Source organism: Malus domestica, chromosome 11 (assembly GCF_042453785.1).
Source record: "Malus domestica chromosome 11, GDT2T_hap1".
Taxonomy (NCBI): domain Eukaryota; kingdom Viridiplantae; phylum Streptophyta; class Magnoliopsida; order Rosales; family Rosaceae; genus Malus; species Malus domestica.
In genome coordinates, this window is record NC_091671.1 from 25,024,904 (window position 1) to 25,040,313 (window position 15,410).

Sequence of the window (15,410 nt, forward strand, 5' to 3'; positions counted from 1 at the left end):
CAGGAACGTTTAGGATATGTATACGAAAGAATGGTCTCATGAATCTAACTTCTTTAGATCGCATTCTCCCAATCACATATTCCTTGGACTTATCGTTTAAGCGTATAACATTTATATGAGACGGCTTAAACAATAATCTTTGCCCTTGATATTAAACTAGATTAGTTTAACATGTGAAATGTCCGTAAAGTATCATCATATGATTGGTTTTAGGGCACATTTCCAACAGATGCAGCATGGTATGGTGATTGCTTATGCTTCGCGACAGTTGAAGCCTCATAAGATGAATTATCCTACTCATGATCTTGAATTAGCAGCCATTGTTTTCACCTTAAAGATTTGGAGACATTATCTATATGGGGAAAAGTGTAAGATTTTCACGGATCATAAAAGTCTTCAGTATCTTGTCACCCAGAGAGATCTTAATCTACGACAGCGGAGGTGGATAGAATTGCTCAGCGATTATAATTGCACCATTGAGTATCACCCTGGGCGTGCAAATGTTGTGGCAGATGCACTTAGTAGGAAATCTCAAGGCCGAATTAATGCTTTATACTCTTGTCGTATCCCTCTTCTCACTGATTTGAGATCCATTTGAGTGAAATTAAGGGTGAAAGATTGAGAGGAAGCTTCACTTACTAGTTTCCAGGTCAGACTAATTTTAATTAATCATGTGCTCGAGGCTCAGATGAATGATGAGGAAACTCAAGAGTTAATTCAAACAAGATCACAGGGGAAAAAGAAAGACCTCAGGATTCGAGAGACTGATGGTATGCTTATGCAAGAAAGCTGGATGTACGTACCGAATATTACAGAACTAAAGAAAGATATCCTTGATGAGGCGCACATATCGGCTTATGTGATGCATCCTGGGAGTACCAAAATGTATCACACTATTAAACCTTTCTACCATTGGCCGGGTATGAAAAGGGAGATTGCTGAATATGTGAGTAGGTGTGCAATTTGCCAGCAAGTTAAAGCTGAAAGAAAGAAACCTTTTGGATTACTGCAGCCATTTCCTGTTCCCCAGTGGAAATGGGAAAATATTACTATGGATTTCGTGTACAAGCTTCCTCGTACACGAAATGGTTATGACGGCATTTGGGTGATAGTCGATCAGCTTACTAAATTAGCACACTTTATTCTAATAAGGGAGAAATATTCTTTTAGTCGATTGGCTGAGTTATTTATATCGAGAATTGTTAAATACCACGGGCTTCCAATTAGTATCATTTCTGATCGGGATCCTAGGTTCACTTATAAGTTCTGGGTGGCATTTCAGGAGGCTCTTGGCTCGAGATTGTTTTATAGTATGGCATATCATCCCCAGACAGACGGTCAATCCGAGAGGACTATCCAGACATTAGAGGATATGCTGAGATTGTCAGTACTATAGTTTGGTGACACTTGGCATAAGCATTTGGATTTGATGGAGTTTGCCTACAATAATCGTTATCACTCTAGCATTGGTATGTGACATTTTGAGGCACTTTATGGTAAGTCTTGTCGAACTCCTTTATGCTGGTCAGAGGTTGGTGAAAGAGTATTGGTGGGCCCTGAGATTGTAGACGAAACTACACAGAATATCCAGGTAATTAAATCTAACCTGAAAGTGGCTCAAGATCGACAAAAGAGTCTAGTTGATAAACACGCCACTGATAAGGTGTATAAAGTTGGTGATTGGGTATTTTTGAAACTATCACCGTGGAAAGGTGTAGTATGGTTCGGGAAAAAGGGTAAGTTAAGTCCTAAATATATCAGACCGTACCAAATCACCGAGTGAATCGGTGAAGTAGCTTATAGGCTTGAGTTGCCTCCATAATTATATAAAGTGCACGATGTTTTTCATGTTTCTATGCTTCGCCATTATGTCTCAGATCCATCACACGTGATACCTCTTCAACCACTGGAAATCATTCCAGATTTGAATTATGACGAGCAGCCAGTGATGATTTTAGATTGGAAGGATAAGGTTTTGAGGAACAAAACCGTGCGTTTAGTGAAAGTTTTATGGAGGAACCATTCAATGGAGGAAGCCACCTGGGAGATGGAAGATCATATGAGAGATATCTATCCACACTTGTTTTATGAAAATTAGTGGGTTGTTATGTTGGTGTATGAAATTTCGGGGACGAAATTTTTTAAGGGGGGTAAGTTGTAACAACTCATTCCAATTTGTTGTGCATAATTTTGTCATGAGTATGTAAAATGACGTTTATGCCCTCAAGGCTTAGTGACTAGGATGTACGTATATAGTCTAAATTATTTTCTCGCCAATGTGATTAAGTTGAATTCGACGTCACGATAGTGTGGAGGCAAGTTAGGGCCGAGTTAGGTGTGTATGATAAATCTATGAAGTATAGGGGGTTGGGTTAGTTCTTTTAGACCTAATTGCATGGATCTTGAATTTGGTAGCCTAATTAGAGCTTGAGGTTGTTTTAGGTGATCAACCCCGTAAGCCACACACACACATGCAACCTTCATCATTCTTCCCTCTTTCTCGAACCCTCATCCCCGTCTGTACAATCCATACACACACACACACCCAACCATCTTCATCTTCACATATCGAACTATTAGAGGTCATTTCCAAGTTCCTTGCAAGTTCAGGAACCTAATCATACTATTTGGTTAACGTAAGGACCTCGAGAACTCTGGAACCCGTGAGCTCCGAAGTGGTGTTTTGTAGCTCCATGGTGATCGTGGTCATATTACAGAGTTTTAAAGCTTAAGGGAGTCTTAGAACTACTCCATAGAGACTTGGGGACAATTTTGGAGTGGTTTGGACGTCGGGACACCTAGGTTTATCGAGTTGCAAACTTAGCCGGACTATCGAAGGATTTGCCGACTGTTTCCCGTCAGCTTTAGGTCTTCAAAGTGGTAAGAATATGTTCTACTCGTTCATATCTTCATTTTGGTTTAAATTTCATGAAATTTGGTTGAAAAACGAGGAAGATAGTCCGGTGAATCATCGGAGAAGAAAGAAGAATATTCCGTCAACTTTGACGGAATATGCTAACGATGTCAGTTAACACCGTTAGTTTTTAGATGGAATATGTTGTTATTTAACGGAATATTCCCTAACGCCGTTAGGGATTCCGTCCAACGTGCCTGCGCGTGGCCGCATATATGGCCGTGCCTTGGCCGACTCGTGAGGGCACGTTGGATGTCGAAATTTTTTTCTAAAAATATGGCGATGTTCATGGTGTTGAGTAGGCCACGATGGTATATTTAAACACCTCAATTGAGCAACGTATGAGAAGTTATTACATAGTTTTGGTTATGTGCTCAAAATTGACGTTAAAATAGTGGTTTCACATATAGGTGAGACGTTTCCTGAGGACGACCGCAGCCAGGCGAGACTAGGGGGTTATGACCCGGCTACATACCAGTGAGTAGGCTTTTGATTATATATATGTATATATGCTTACGTTTTCCCAGAAATAGTTTTAAATGGTTTTTATGTTTTAAAATGCCATGTCATAGTTGCTTTATATTTTAGCATATGATTTAGTATAGCTTTGCATAATATTGCATGCTATTGCGGAGGTCAAGGTAAGTTCAGGTGAGTACTCATTGTTGATATGATTACATAGTAGTTAGTGATGAATTGTTGTACGTAGAACTCGTTGTCCTTCACCCCGGTGTTAGTGCTCCGCCCGAGGCTAGGGCCTAGCCTTCACGTGATTGTTCACCTTCCGCACCACACGCTCACCTTGGATCCAAGGCAGGTGCCAACCTGTCGTACAGACCACATTAGGTGGTTCCGACTCGTAAGTGACTTGCGATACTTCGCACAGCCTTCATGTGATCATAGCACTGAGTGTATTTATTTGCACCTAGCATGTTGTACAGGCCACATTAGGTGGTTCCGACTCGTGTGCAAGACTTGACTGATGAGTTATAGACTTAGTCGTACAGGTCACGTTAGGTGACTTCGGCTGATATGTCAATTTATATTGATTCATTTCACTTGACTTACTTATGCATTGTGGAGTCGATTGACATGGCATACATGTGGGTTTTGCTACTCTCGAGCATGGTTCTTATATACGTACGTAGTATTATTTTCTGGGAAATTATACGAGTTTTACGGTGAGGGGTTATTATTTTTGGAAAGCTTTGTTTTTGCCCACTCACACTTTCTGTTTTGCGCCCCTCCAGGTTCTAGATAGAAGTTCTTGCCGGTGGCTCACGAGGACTCCACGGCGGTTCTGACAGACATCCATCAATGTAGGGTTTCTTTTATGATTTGTATGATTAGTAATTAGACTTTTGGGCTACATTCTGATACCTACGTTATGGTTGTGTGTGTATATCTACACTTTAAACACTTTCACTTGTTCTTATATGCTAGTCTAGTGTAAATTAGTTAGTTGGTTTTTTATTACCCACATTTTTTATATCACGTTCACTTCCGCACAGGGCACATGGCTATGTTACCCTCACGTGACGACCATCATGCCTCGATTAGGGTCGGGAGGTGTCAATTTAATTACGATAGCGATAAAAAATAATTTCAGAACAAATAAACACATCCACGTCACTTGACAACAAGGGCATAAATGTCAATTCACATACTCAGGGAGAAATTACATAGAAAATTAGGGACGGGTCGTCACAGAGAAAGAGAAAGAGAGAGAGAGTGTGAGTTTAGAAGGTAATAATAACATGACAGGGCTATGAGGTTTAGAAGAAAAAAAAGCAAAAAGTTGTTTGTCGAAAATTACTTTAATGCCCCCAATTTTTTCTTTTCTCACATTTTTTCAATTATGGATTAAAGGTTATAATTGTAATTTCATTGATTTTTGATTGACAAAGTGAATTTTATTAATATGTAGTTTAGAATATGAAGAATAAAGTGAAATTTAAATTTAAATGTAATTAATACATTAAAAAAAAGGAAGAAATAGATAACAAAACATCAAAATATAATTAATAAATGAGATGGTTAAATTTACCAAGGACTAAAATTGGATTTTAATCTTACACAAGGTTATAGTCTAAAACTTATTATTTTAAGAATTAAAATGAAGTTTTCTATAAAATATATATATGTTCTAGCCTCTTTGTTTATAGGGTAATTCTCACTTTACTGCCCTAAAGTATCATGGTTTTCAAACTTTTATACATCAAATTTTTTTTCATCCCAGTGTCATAGCTAAAGTGAGAATTGTGTGGCACTTTCATACATATGTTAGGTTTTCCGTGACAACTGCCTTTAACTCGTGATATGTCGTTCATGTAGATAATGACTGAGCGCCACTTATCAATACCTCACGTGAATATTAAAAAAATTAAAAAATTAAAAATTGAAAAACTAAAAACCTAACATCTAAACCATCGTGCCCTCCCCTCAACCACCTATCGCTTTAGGTATGAAAGCTAAACCTAAAAGCTAAGAACCTAGGAGCCACAGAGAGGAAGACTCAAAAAGGGGAAGAGACAGAGACAGAGAGGACAAAAGCTCAATCTCGACCAAGGTATTAAATATCGGTAATATCGAAAATATCGGTAGTCCGAAAACACGGAAATATCGATGGAAATATCAGGATAATATCGATATCGATAAAAATTACATGGAAACCACGGAAATTGTAAGAAAAACTTGGAAATTTTTATTGAAACTTTGCAGCATGTTTATTTAGTCAATTATCTATTAGTTTATCACAAAAAAATTGGAAGGAAATGCATTGCATGATGGATTTAACATTATCAAGTTGATTATATAGCGAGCTGACAAACATTGTGAGTGTAGAAAATATGTAGTAATTAATGAAAGAAGTTAAAACACACCAATTGGGGCTTATTGCGGCAAGTTTTTTAGATATGACCTCGCATCAAGTCGTCTTTTGTGTTAATTTGTAATCTTAACTGGTTTTGTTGTGTTGTGTCAATTAGTTAAATTAAGCGGTACATCCAATTGGGGCTTATAAACATTTTAATTCTCCTTAAAAATCTAAGGGCATTTAATCAGGTTTTTAAGTGATTCTTTAAAGTTTAAGGGGTATTCGATCATGATTTTTAAGAAATTCATACATTCCAAATGTATTCATTTAGAAATTGATTCGAAGAGATTTTTAAAAAGTTGGGAAACTCGAAAAAATTAGAAATATTTCACATAATATTTTAAACATTCTCAAATCGCTCCTTGAAAATTTGAGGGAATTCACTTAAAATTTTACATAAAAGTTTTAAAAATTATTAAACTTCATCAACCACACACACACACAGACATGCCACCACACACGCACACAACACACACACACAGACCTCACACGCATAAGTCTCTCTCTCTCTCTCTCTATCCTTCTCTCTTCTTCTCTGAGCTCCCTTCTCCCCCTTCTCCATTCTCCCACACACACAGATCTCCCACACGGGTTCGAGTTTCCCCTCTCCCATGTGCTTTCCTCCGCACTTTATTTCTTCCTTCACACAAAACCCCTTCGATTGCTTCAATCTGCAGCATTTTTACTTCTGGGTTTCAAGCTTTACGATCCAATTTTCCCATTTTTTTCTTCAATCCACGGCGATGGCGTTTTTACTTCTGGGTTTCAACTTGAAACTCGGCGTCTCTGCAACTCGGCGCCTCTGCAACTCGGCGTCTCTGCAACTCGGCGCCTCAGATCCAGGCCGACGCCGACGGTAGGCATGGCGGACGTTTGAGGACTCTGAGTCTCCCTCTGACGATAGCTCTCACTGGGTTTCAACTTGAAACTCGGCGTCTCTGCAACTCGGCGTCTCTGCAAGCTTTACGATCCGCGGCGTCTCTGCAACTCGACGCCGATGGTAGGCATGGCGGACGTTTGAGGACTCTGAGTCTCCCTCTGACGATAGCTCTCACGCAGAGACTTCCAGCACAAGAGAGATTCGCAAAACCCTAAGCTTTGGACTTTACAGAGGTATGCTTGTTTTTCTTTTTCTTTGAGCCTGTTGCAAGGTTTTTGGGACGAAATCGGCACACCCATTATCGAAAATATCGCGATATTTTGTCGAAAACTGCTTGGATAGTAATTAAAATATCGGTACCGTGAAAAACCGATAATATCGGCGATATTTCGCCGATATTATCGGCATTTTGTTCCATGATCTCGACCCCTCCATCCCCGTTCGTAATTACTAGCTTCGATCCCCTCCATAAGATCTAGCAGAGCCAGGCCTCCGGTGAGGGCGATCTCTCCAGCCGCCTCAAGTTCTACCATCGGCAGCTCGAGTTCATTGACATCCAAGAGGAGTACGTCAAGGACAAGATGAAGAATATGAAGCGCGAGCCTCCACGCCCAAGAGATGACCAACGACCCAGCTCAGGTTGGGCGTTTTGATTTAAGGGGAGCCAACTGCATAAAGATCAATATTTGCCCAATAGGGGAGTAGGGTTTTGTGGGCGAATTCTGATTTAGGGGAAGCCATCGACCTCTTCGACAACAGTAAAGGGCTGGTATATGGGTTCCCTTTCACTGCCTGTAACGACATTGCTTCAGGGTCCTCTTCGTTCATCAGCCGTAGATGAACACAAAAAACTCAAAAAACTTTTGTTATGTATTTTTGGAGTTTATAATTATTTTTTTTAATTACTCAATTATATTTGAATTCTTTTAGTTAAATTTCTAATCAATCAAACAAAGGAAGCTGAGAGCTCAAACAAAACAAACTATGAGGAAGAAGTAGTAAAAAAAGGTTCCTTTCTAAAAAGTTTTGTGAATTTTATTTAGTTTGCCATTTAATCGAGATTGTGAAAAAATGATCAAATTTATTTTGGTTTGTAATTTACCCAATTTTTTTATTTTAATTTTTTTTTAGTTTTTAACGTCTATGAGGGGTTAGATGGCACATGGCGCCCAGTCATTGTCCACATGAGCGCCATGTCATATGTTAATAGAGGTTCCCACGAAAAACCTAACGGGCGTATGGAAATGGAAGTGTCCCACAATCATCACTTTAGGTATGACACTTGGATAAACAATAAAAAAAAATTTTAAATAATTGTACGAAAGTTTGAAAATCATAATACTTCTGGATAATAAAATGAGAATGATCCTTGTTTATATACCTCCATGTTTTGACAAAAGTATCATTTCCCTCTAAATTTATAACTGTGTCGCAAGTTATTCTATTTCGTCAAGTTACTCATGGAAATTGTTAATTTACTTGGCTATTGTGGAACTAGAGCGAAAAACTCGACATTTTCTTTGTTTTAGCTTTAGTTTCACAATAGCCAAGTTAAAGATTTTCTTGACTAACTTAACGATACGGGTAACTTGAGACACAGACCAACAACAAATGAGACAAAGTTGAAGTTATTTTTTATAAATTTTTATTCATGGAAAACACTGAATTGTTTATTAATTTCTTTTAAAGTACAATTTCGTAAATTATTTTTTATAAATATAGTGTCAACATTTTTTGAAATAATGTCATTGTTTAGAAATGGTGACACTGTTTCTAAAAATAGTGATTACTATCTAGAAATGGTGACCATTGTTTCTAGAAATGTTGTCACTCCCTCGAATGGTCATCACTGTTTCTAGAAATAGTGATACTAGGGTGTGTTTGTTGTACCAGACTATCTTGGATTGGACTAGCTCTAGGGACTAAGCTGGATTGGCTTGGCTTGGACTAAGCTGGATAAGAATTATGAAGTGCTTGGTGCAGCAACAAACTAAGAAGCAGGACAATAAAAATGTTCATTTTATTTATTATTAAATTGTTATTTTGTAGTTATTTCGATAATCTAAACACCTAATTAATTCTAAAAAATATTGTTTGACCATTTATTAATTTACTTTTGTCCTTAGAAAAACTAAAAAGTAAGGAAAAATAAATAAATTAACTTCAATCATTAGCCCTTCTTCCTCCCAAAAAGATACAAAATCATGTCCATCAAGCAAGACCATCGTTGTTTCTCAAAGCCGTTCTTCTTCTTCGGGAAGCAAAACTCATGAAAATATTTGATTACTGTGGAACAAATGGGAGAGAACCTAGAAATTAATCAAACCCAAAGTCATGAATTCAATTGAACAACATGAAGAACCCAGCCAAACCCATAACAATTCTTGCCATAGAACACAAGATAGAACGTGTTTATACCATATTTAGGGCCTCCGTATTTAGATCTCGTACAAATACTCGGGGGGACTTAAATGTAATTATGTAATAAAGGAAGGAGCAAATATGCAATAAGTGAGGAGCCCTTATTCTATAAAAGGACTCATCACCCTCACAATTAAGGAGAGGCCAATTCCTAGGCCATCAAGGGCCTCACTCTCTCCCTCACAAACAGATAAATACATAATCAGTGTGGACGTAGCCCAAACCTTGGGGTGAACCACGATACATCTTGTGTTATTTACATTTCTTGCAGATTCACGGTCGGATTTACGTTGTTCCAAGACCTCCGGTTTTGTGCATCAACATTTGGCGCCGTCTGTGGGAATCGACACAAAAAGCTACGTCGGTTCTCTCTCAATTTTTCATCTCACCACCGTGAAACCTTCACAACCTCACCACTGTCTACCGTGAAATCTGTAAAACCCAAGAAAACCAAACCCTTCCTCCCAACCCTTATTTCCTCTCATCAGGTTGTACGCGAAACCAACAAGCTTCCTAACACTTGAAGGGCAAAAACCCTTTCATCTCATTTCACACCACTAATTCCTTGTTTCACAAGCAATTCATGACATAAATTGTTGGTCTCCACGACAATGGGAGATCACCAAACCCAATCATTGTGGCGGATGCGCCTATGATCCGCCCTACGCACGGCTTTGGCATGCATCATAGTCAGCTACACCACCCTCTATGGACCTCCACAACTTCAAAAGTACTTAACCTACTCGTCCTTTTCGTACATCACCACAATCCTAATAGTCCCGGACGCAATGGTTGGGGACGTCATGAGAAGCTGTTGGCATGTGATCTTTGCCACAACACAGGTTCTGGTGTCTTCTGTGCTGACCCTTTGGTTGGTCGAGCCTAAAAACTTTTCGGTGGGGCTAGCGGTAGCGGCAGTAGCACTGAGTTCTTTTGTGGTGGCGTTGCCGGAGTCCACGCACTTCATGTCTAAGAGAATTGCATTTGGATAGTTTGTGAATGTTTATGTTGGCACTGTGATTTACGGTGCTCAAACTAGAGTTGTCATACACCCATTTGGTGTTGCATCCAGCACTGCCCTTGGAGCTCTAGCTTCTGTTGTGACCGTCTTCTTTCCTTATCCTCAGCACTGCCCATGATCTGAATCCTCAGAAGGCTATTACCATCGCAGCCACTACCCATGGAGCTACCCAATGCATGTAGAGGCTCACAGAGACTCATCGCCTTAGCCCAGAAGCTCCACATCTACAAGCCGCCGCCTTTTCCCTACGATGACGACATTGAGGAGCAGAGAATCGAAGAAACTGCCGGTAAGGTCGTGTCCCAGGTGGGTTTTGCCAAATCCGACACCCCTGTTGCAAGGGACCCAGAAAAGTTCAGACCCAAAAGAGCCGCCGTCTTGATCTGTCTCTTTGAAGGAGATGCCGACGATCTGCGTGTCATTCTCGTGCCAATGACTGTCGAGGGCCCGCCGGACGAGGTATCCCCACTGCTCCTCTCACCCAGGCCCAGCCCAGTCTCTCTGGCCCGGTTCGCAGCACCGGTGGACCCGCCCTAGGTACAATACAGCCCCAGATCTCGCGCTCGCTAGGTCCGAACTCTCCAAACACCTCCGTCAGCTCTGTCGCGGGCGACACCGTGCCCACTGTCTGCAACATTCTGTAGCTTTCGCCGTTGTCAATCCTGGCCCAGATTGGAATAAATCCCCCAGCAGTATCCCACTCCTTGGATCTTAGTTTTCTTTTTTTTTTCTCATCTGGGTCCTCCTCAAATGGAAGGCCGCTTTGTGGTTCTGATTGGTTCATGAAGGATCTCTACATTCAGTTCGATTCATCGTCGTTTTGCCCAAGACCTGCTACATTCAGTTCGATTACTTGGTCTACTACGAAAAGACCATAACGGGCAAGCTCACATACGGGGCAATCATCTACTTGAATGAGATTCAGGTCCAGAGGTTCTTGTTCTGGTTCGACGCCGACGAGATCAGGATCGATTTACCGCTATCTGATAGCATTTACTTCATTGTTGGGATCATCACTGATAGCATTTACCGCCGTCTGATAGCATTTACTTCACTGTTACAATCAATCCCAAATTGCTTTTCAGATGGACCCATATCATGGAGCTGAGGTTCAATGTCGTGGTGGACAGAGAAAGCTGATGAAAAAAGATAAGAATTTTTTATCTGACGAATTAATGTGTCGACCACCAACTCAAAAAGAAAGAGACACCATCATAAAAAAACAGGCAAACACAATCATCCACTAGTAGTGGCACGGGCACCACCAACGGGTTCTCCATGAACTCCAACCATGCACTCACCTGTTATATATATTATCTCCACTGCAATTATCTGTTGCAACTATGCAAAGCTTGCATGTGCCCATATCCGAACAACATGCAATTATATGGCGTACAGGCAGGCAGGTGGGACTTTTGCGTTTTTCGACTCCAAAGTTTACATTTTTCGAGGTTATTGGGATTTTGATCATTCACTTGCTGTCAAGCCTGGTGTCCATTTCTTTTTGTAGGGTAATGCCATTCAGCTTTTCGGCACAAAGCGCCATCACGACAAGTGGCTGAGTTACACTGAGAACTATGCAATCAAGGGTTGCTTTGCAATGTCTGAGTTGGGCCATGGCAGTAATGTATGTTGAACGTCAACTCGATCTACGCACAAGCAGAGCAGCCACACACCCCGATAAAGCAGGATACAAATAAAGAAGTATCTTTATGCTTCTCAGCCGTTGGATCCATAACCAAGCTGACCAGCTTCACCATTCTTGCTTTCTTGCTTCAAAGAGCATCTTCTTTACAGGGTGGTAGCCATGTGAAATCACTTTCTGAAGGCCCAGAGGATATGTCTACTTGAGCAAAGAAACACAGTGGGAAACAAAAACAAAAGCAAAAACAAAGCAGAAAAGAAAGGAGAAAGCAAAAGCAAGGAATAAACACCCCACCAGAATGATGTGATTTACTTTTCTTGTTTTTGTATAATGTGATTTATTTTTCTTATCTTTCGGAGACATCTGTATAAACCCCATCAGAGGATAATAATAAAAAAATAAAAATAAATAAAAATAAAAAAACGGCAAAGCCCAAAATAAATGGGATGGAATGTTATGTGGAGAGCGAAGGCCTATAAGCCCAAAATAGCACCAACCAGGTGATCAAAAGTACACCCAGTACTCCAAAATTATTCGACAACCTGCCACTATTACCACTAACCAGGTGATCAAAAGTACGCCCAGTACTATAAAATTATTCGGCAACCTGCTGCTATTACCACCAACCAGGTGATCAAAAGTACGCCCAGTACTTCAAAATTATACATGAGCACTACTCATGTCAATCATACATAAACATTCATGAGCATCACTCATATCAATCATACATAAACATTCATGAGCATCACTCATGTCAACATTCATGAGCATCACTCATGTCAACATTCATGAGCATCACTCATGACAACATCCATAAGCATCACTCATGTCAATCAACATAAACATTCATGAGCATCACTCATGTCAATCAGCTTCAAAAGCTTCATTTACAGAGCTCTAGCTTCAAAAGCTTCATTTACAGAGCTCTAGCTTCAAAAGCTTCATTTATAAAAGCTCTAGCTTCAAAAGCTTCATTTACAGAGCTACAGCTTCAAAAGCTTCATTTACAAAAGCTCTAGCTTCGAAAGCTTTCATTTACAGAGCTCTAGCTTCAAAGCTTCATTTGCAAAGCTTCACTTACAAAGCTTCAGTGCAGGGTATACAAATACCACCTCCGAACAACCACCACTTCGGCCCATACATGGATTCAATTTGAAGCCTCCAGCCAACAGACTCTATTGACCGAAGACTTGGGGGACTACATTATGTACCATATATTGGGCCTCAACTGGGCCTCATGAAAAATACTTAGGGGACTTAGCCCATTATTTATGTATTGAGGAGCGAGCCATTATTCTATAAAAGGGACTTCCTCACTTTCATTAGAGAGCACCCATTATTCATGAACTGAGGGCGAGCCCTTATTTTATAAAAGGGACTCCCTCACCATCATTAGAGAGCATCAACTCTAACCCATTATTCATGTATTGAGGAGCGAGCCCTTATTCTATAAAAGAGACTCCCTCACCATCATTAGAGAGCATAGCCGCCTACTGAGCAACCGCATCACCACGAGCATCGACTCTAGCCCATCATTTATGTATTGAGGAGCGAACCCTTAATCTATAAAAGGGACTCACTCACCTTCAACGCCACAAGCCGAGCCAACCAAGGCAACATAAGCTACAAGCTGAGCAGCCTCGCAACATGTGCTACTTCTAGTTGAGCATCATTTCAGATTGAGCACCGCCTCATATCGAGTATCAGTCCTAGACAACATCTAGTCACTTCGGCCCACACATGGACTGAATTTCAAGTCTCCAGCCAAAAGACTCTCTTGACTGAAGACTTGGGGGACTACTGTTTATACCATATTTAGGGCTTCCGTATTTAGATCTCGTACAAATACTCGAGGGACTTAAATGTAATTATGTAATAAAGAAAGGGGCAAATATGTAATAAGTGAGGAGCCCATATTCTATAAAATGACTCCCCACCCTCACAATTAAGGAGAGGCCAATTCCTAGGCCATCAAGGGCCTTACTCTCTCCCTCAGAGGCTCTGAATCTCTCTCCCTCACAAACAGATAAATACATAATCAGTGTGGACGTAGCCCAAACCTTGGGGTGAATCACAATACAACTTGTGTTATTTCCATTTCTTGCATATTCATGGTCGAATTTACGTTGTTCCAAGACCTCCGATTTTGTGCATCAAAAGAACGTTTTCATCATTCTACAATATTTGATCGATGAGTTTCAGAGTCAATAACAAGACAAAAAAAAGTAGATGGCTGATGGGTTTCAGATCTGGGGTGTAAGCGAGTACTCTTAGCGAGTACTCCCAGCTAAGCCAGTCCCCACTAAGGAGGCCTAACAAACAGGGCCCTAGTGTATTAAAAATTTGTTGATAATAATTTGTTGAATTTTGACATGCGATAAATAATTCATATTATTCTGTCTAAAAAAATATGATGAATTTTTAAATTATATACGTAACAAAAAAACAGAGGGAGGAATTAGTGACATGAGAGAGAGAAGAGGGAGAAATGATGGTGATGGGTGAAAGAGAAGAGAGATGATAGTGAGAGGTGAAAGAGGAGAGAGAGATGATGGCGATGCGTGAAGAGAGAGGGGCAACGGTGAGGGAGGATGGGAGAGAAAGAAAGGTGTGGTTTTTTTTTTTTTTATCATATTAAACTTTAGTGAGCTTTATATATAAAGACAAAAACTGGCACTATATTTCAAGGAACTCCACTGGTTCTTAAACATGTGAAAGAGAGACAAAGGCATAAAAACAACTAATGCCTAGCCCAAAAACTTGGAAAGGAAATTTTGAAATACTAGCCATACCCTTAAGGCTTTAGGGCTGATAATAGAATCCAGCCCTCACAACTCTAACAATATTAAGGCTTTTTAGCCAAAATGGTCCCTAAGATTTGCATAACACATCACTTTGGTCCTTGAGATTGAAAATCAACAGAAATGGTCCTTGAGATTGTCCACTATCCATTATTTTGGTCCTTCCGTTAAAAAACTCTGTTAAGTGTCCCGAAGCTCTTGGCCAGAAGTTTGTGCAATTTTCAAAGCTTTGTAACTTAATCATTTCTTAACCAAATTTGACCCATAATATACCAAAATAAAGATAGGAAAGTGCTGAACAAGATTATACCTATTTGGAAGCCCAATGGTTGCCGGAGATGGCCGGAAAATAGCCTGAAAGGTGACTGCTCCGCCAGAAAATTGGAAAACTCGCCAGAAACTAGGTAAAATTTAAACGTTCATAACTTCTTCAATACTCAACGAAATCAAGTGATTCAAAAACGAAAATCATACTTCTCAATGAGATGAAGAGAATGGAATCTTTTTTAATGGCTACTTCGCCAAGGTTTGGCCAAAAAATGGCTCGAAAGTGGCTAACTCGAGAGCAAGACAGCCATTTTCGAGGACAAACCACGATGATTTAGTCATCGAGAAGGGTACCATTCTCTTTGTCTCTCAAAAAGTATGATTTTCATTTTTGAATCACTCGATTTCGTTGAGTATTGAATAAGTTATGAACGTTAAGTTTACCCAATTTCCAGCGAGTTTTCCAGTTTTCCAGCGGACTGGTCACCTTTCAGGCTATTTTCCGGCTATCTTCGGCAATCATTGGGCTTCCAAGTAGGTATAATCTTATTCTACAATTTCCTATCTTCATTTTAATATATTATGG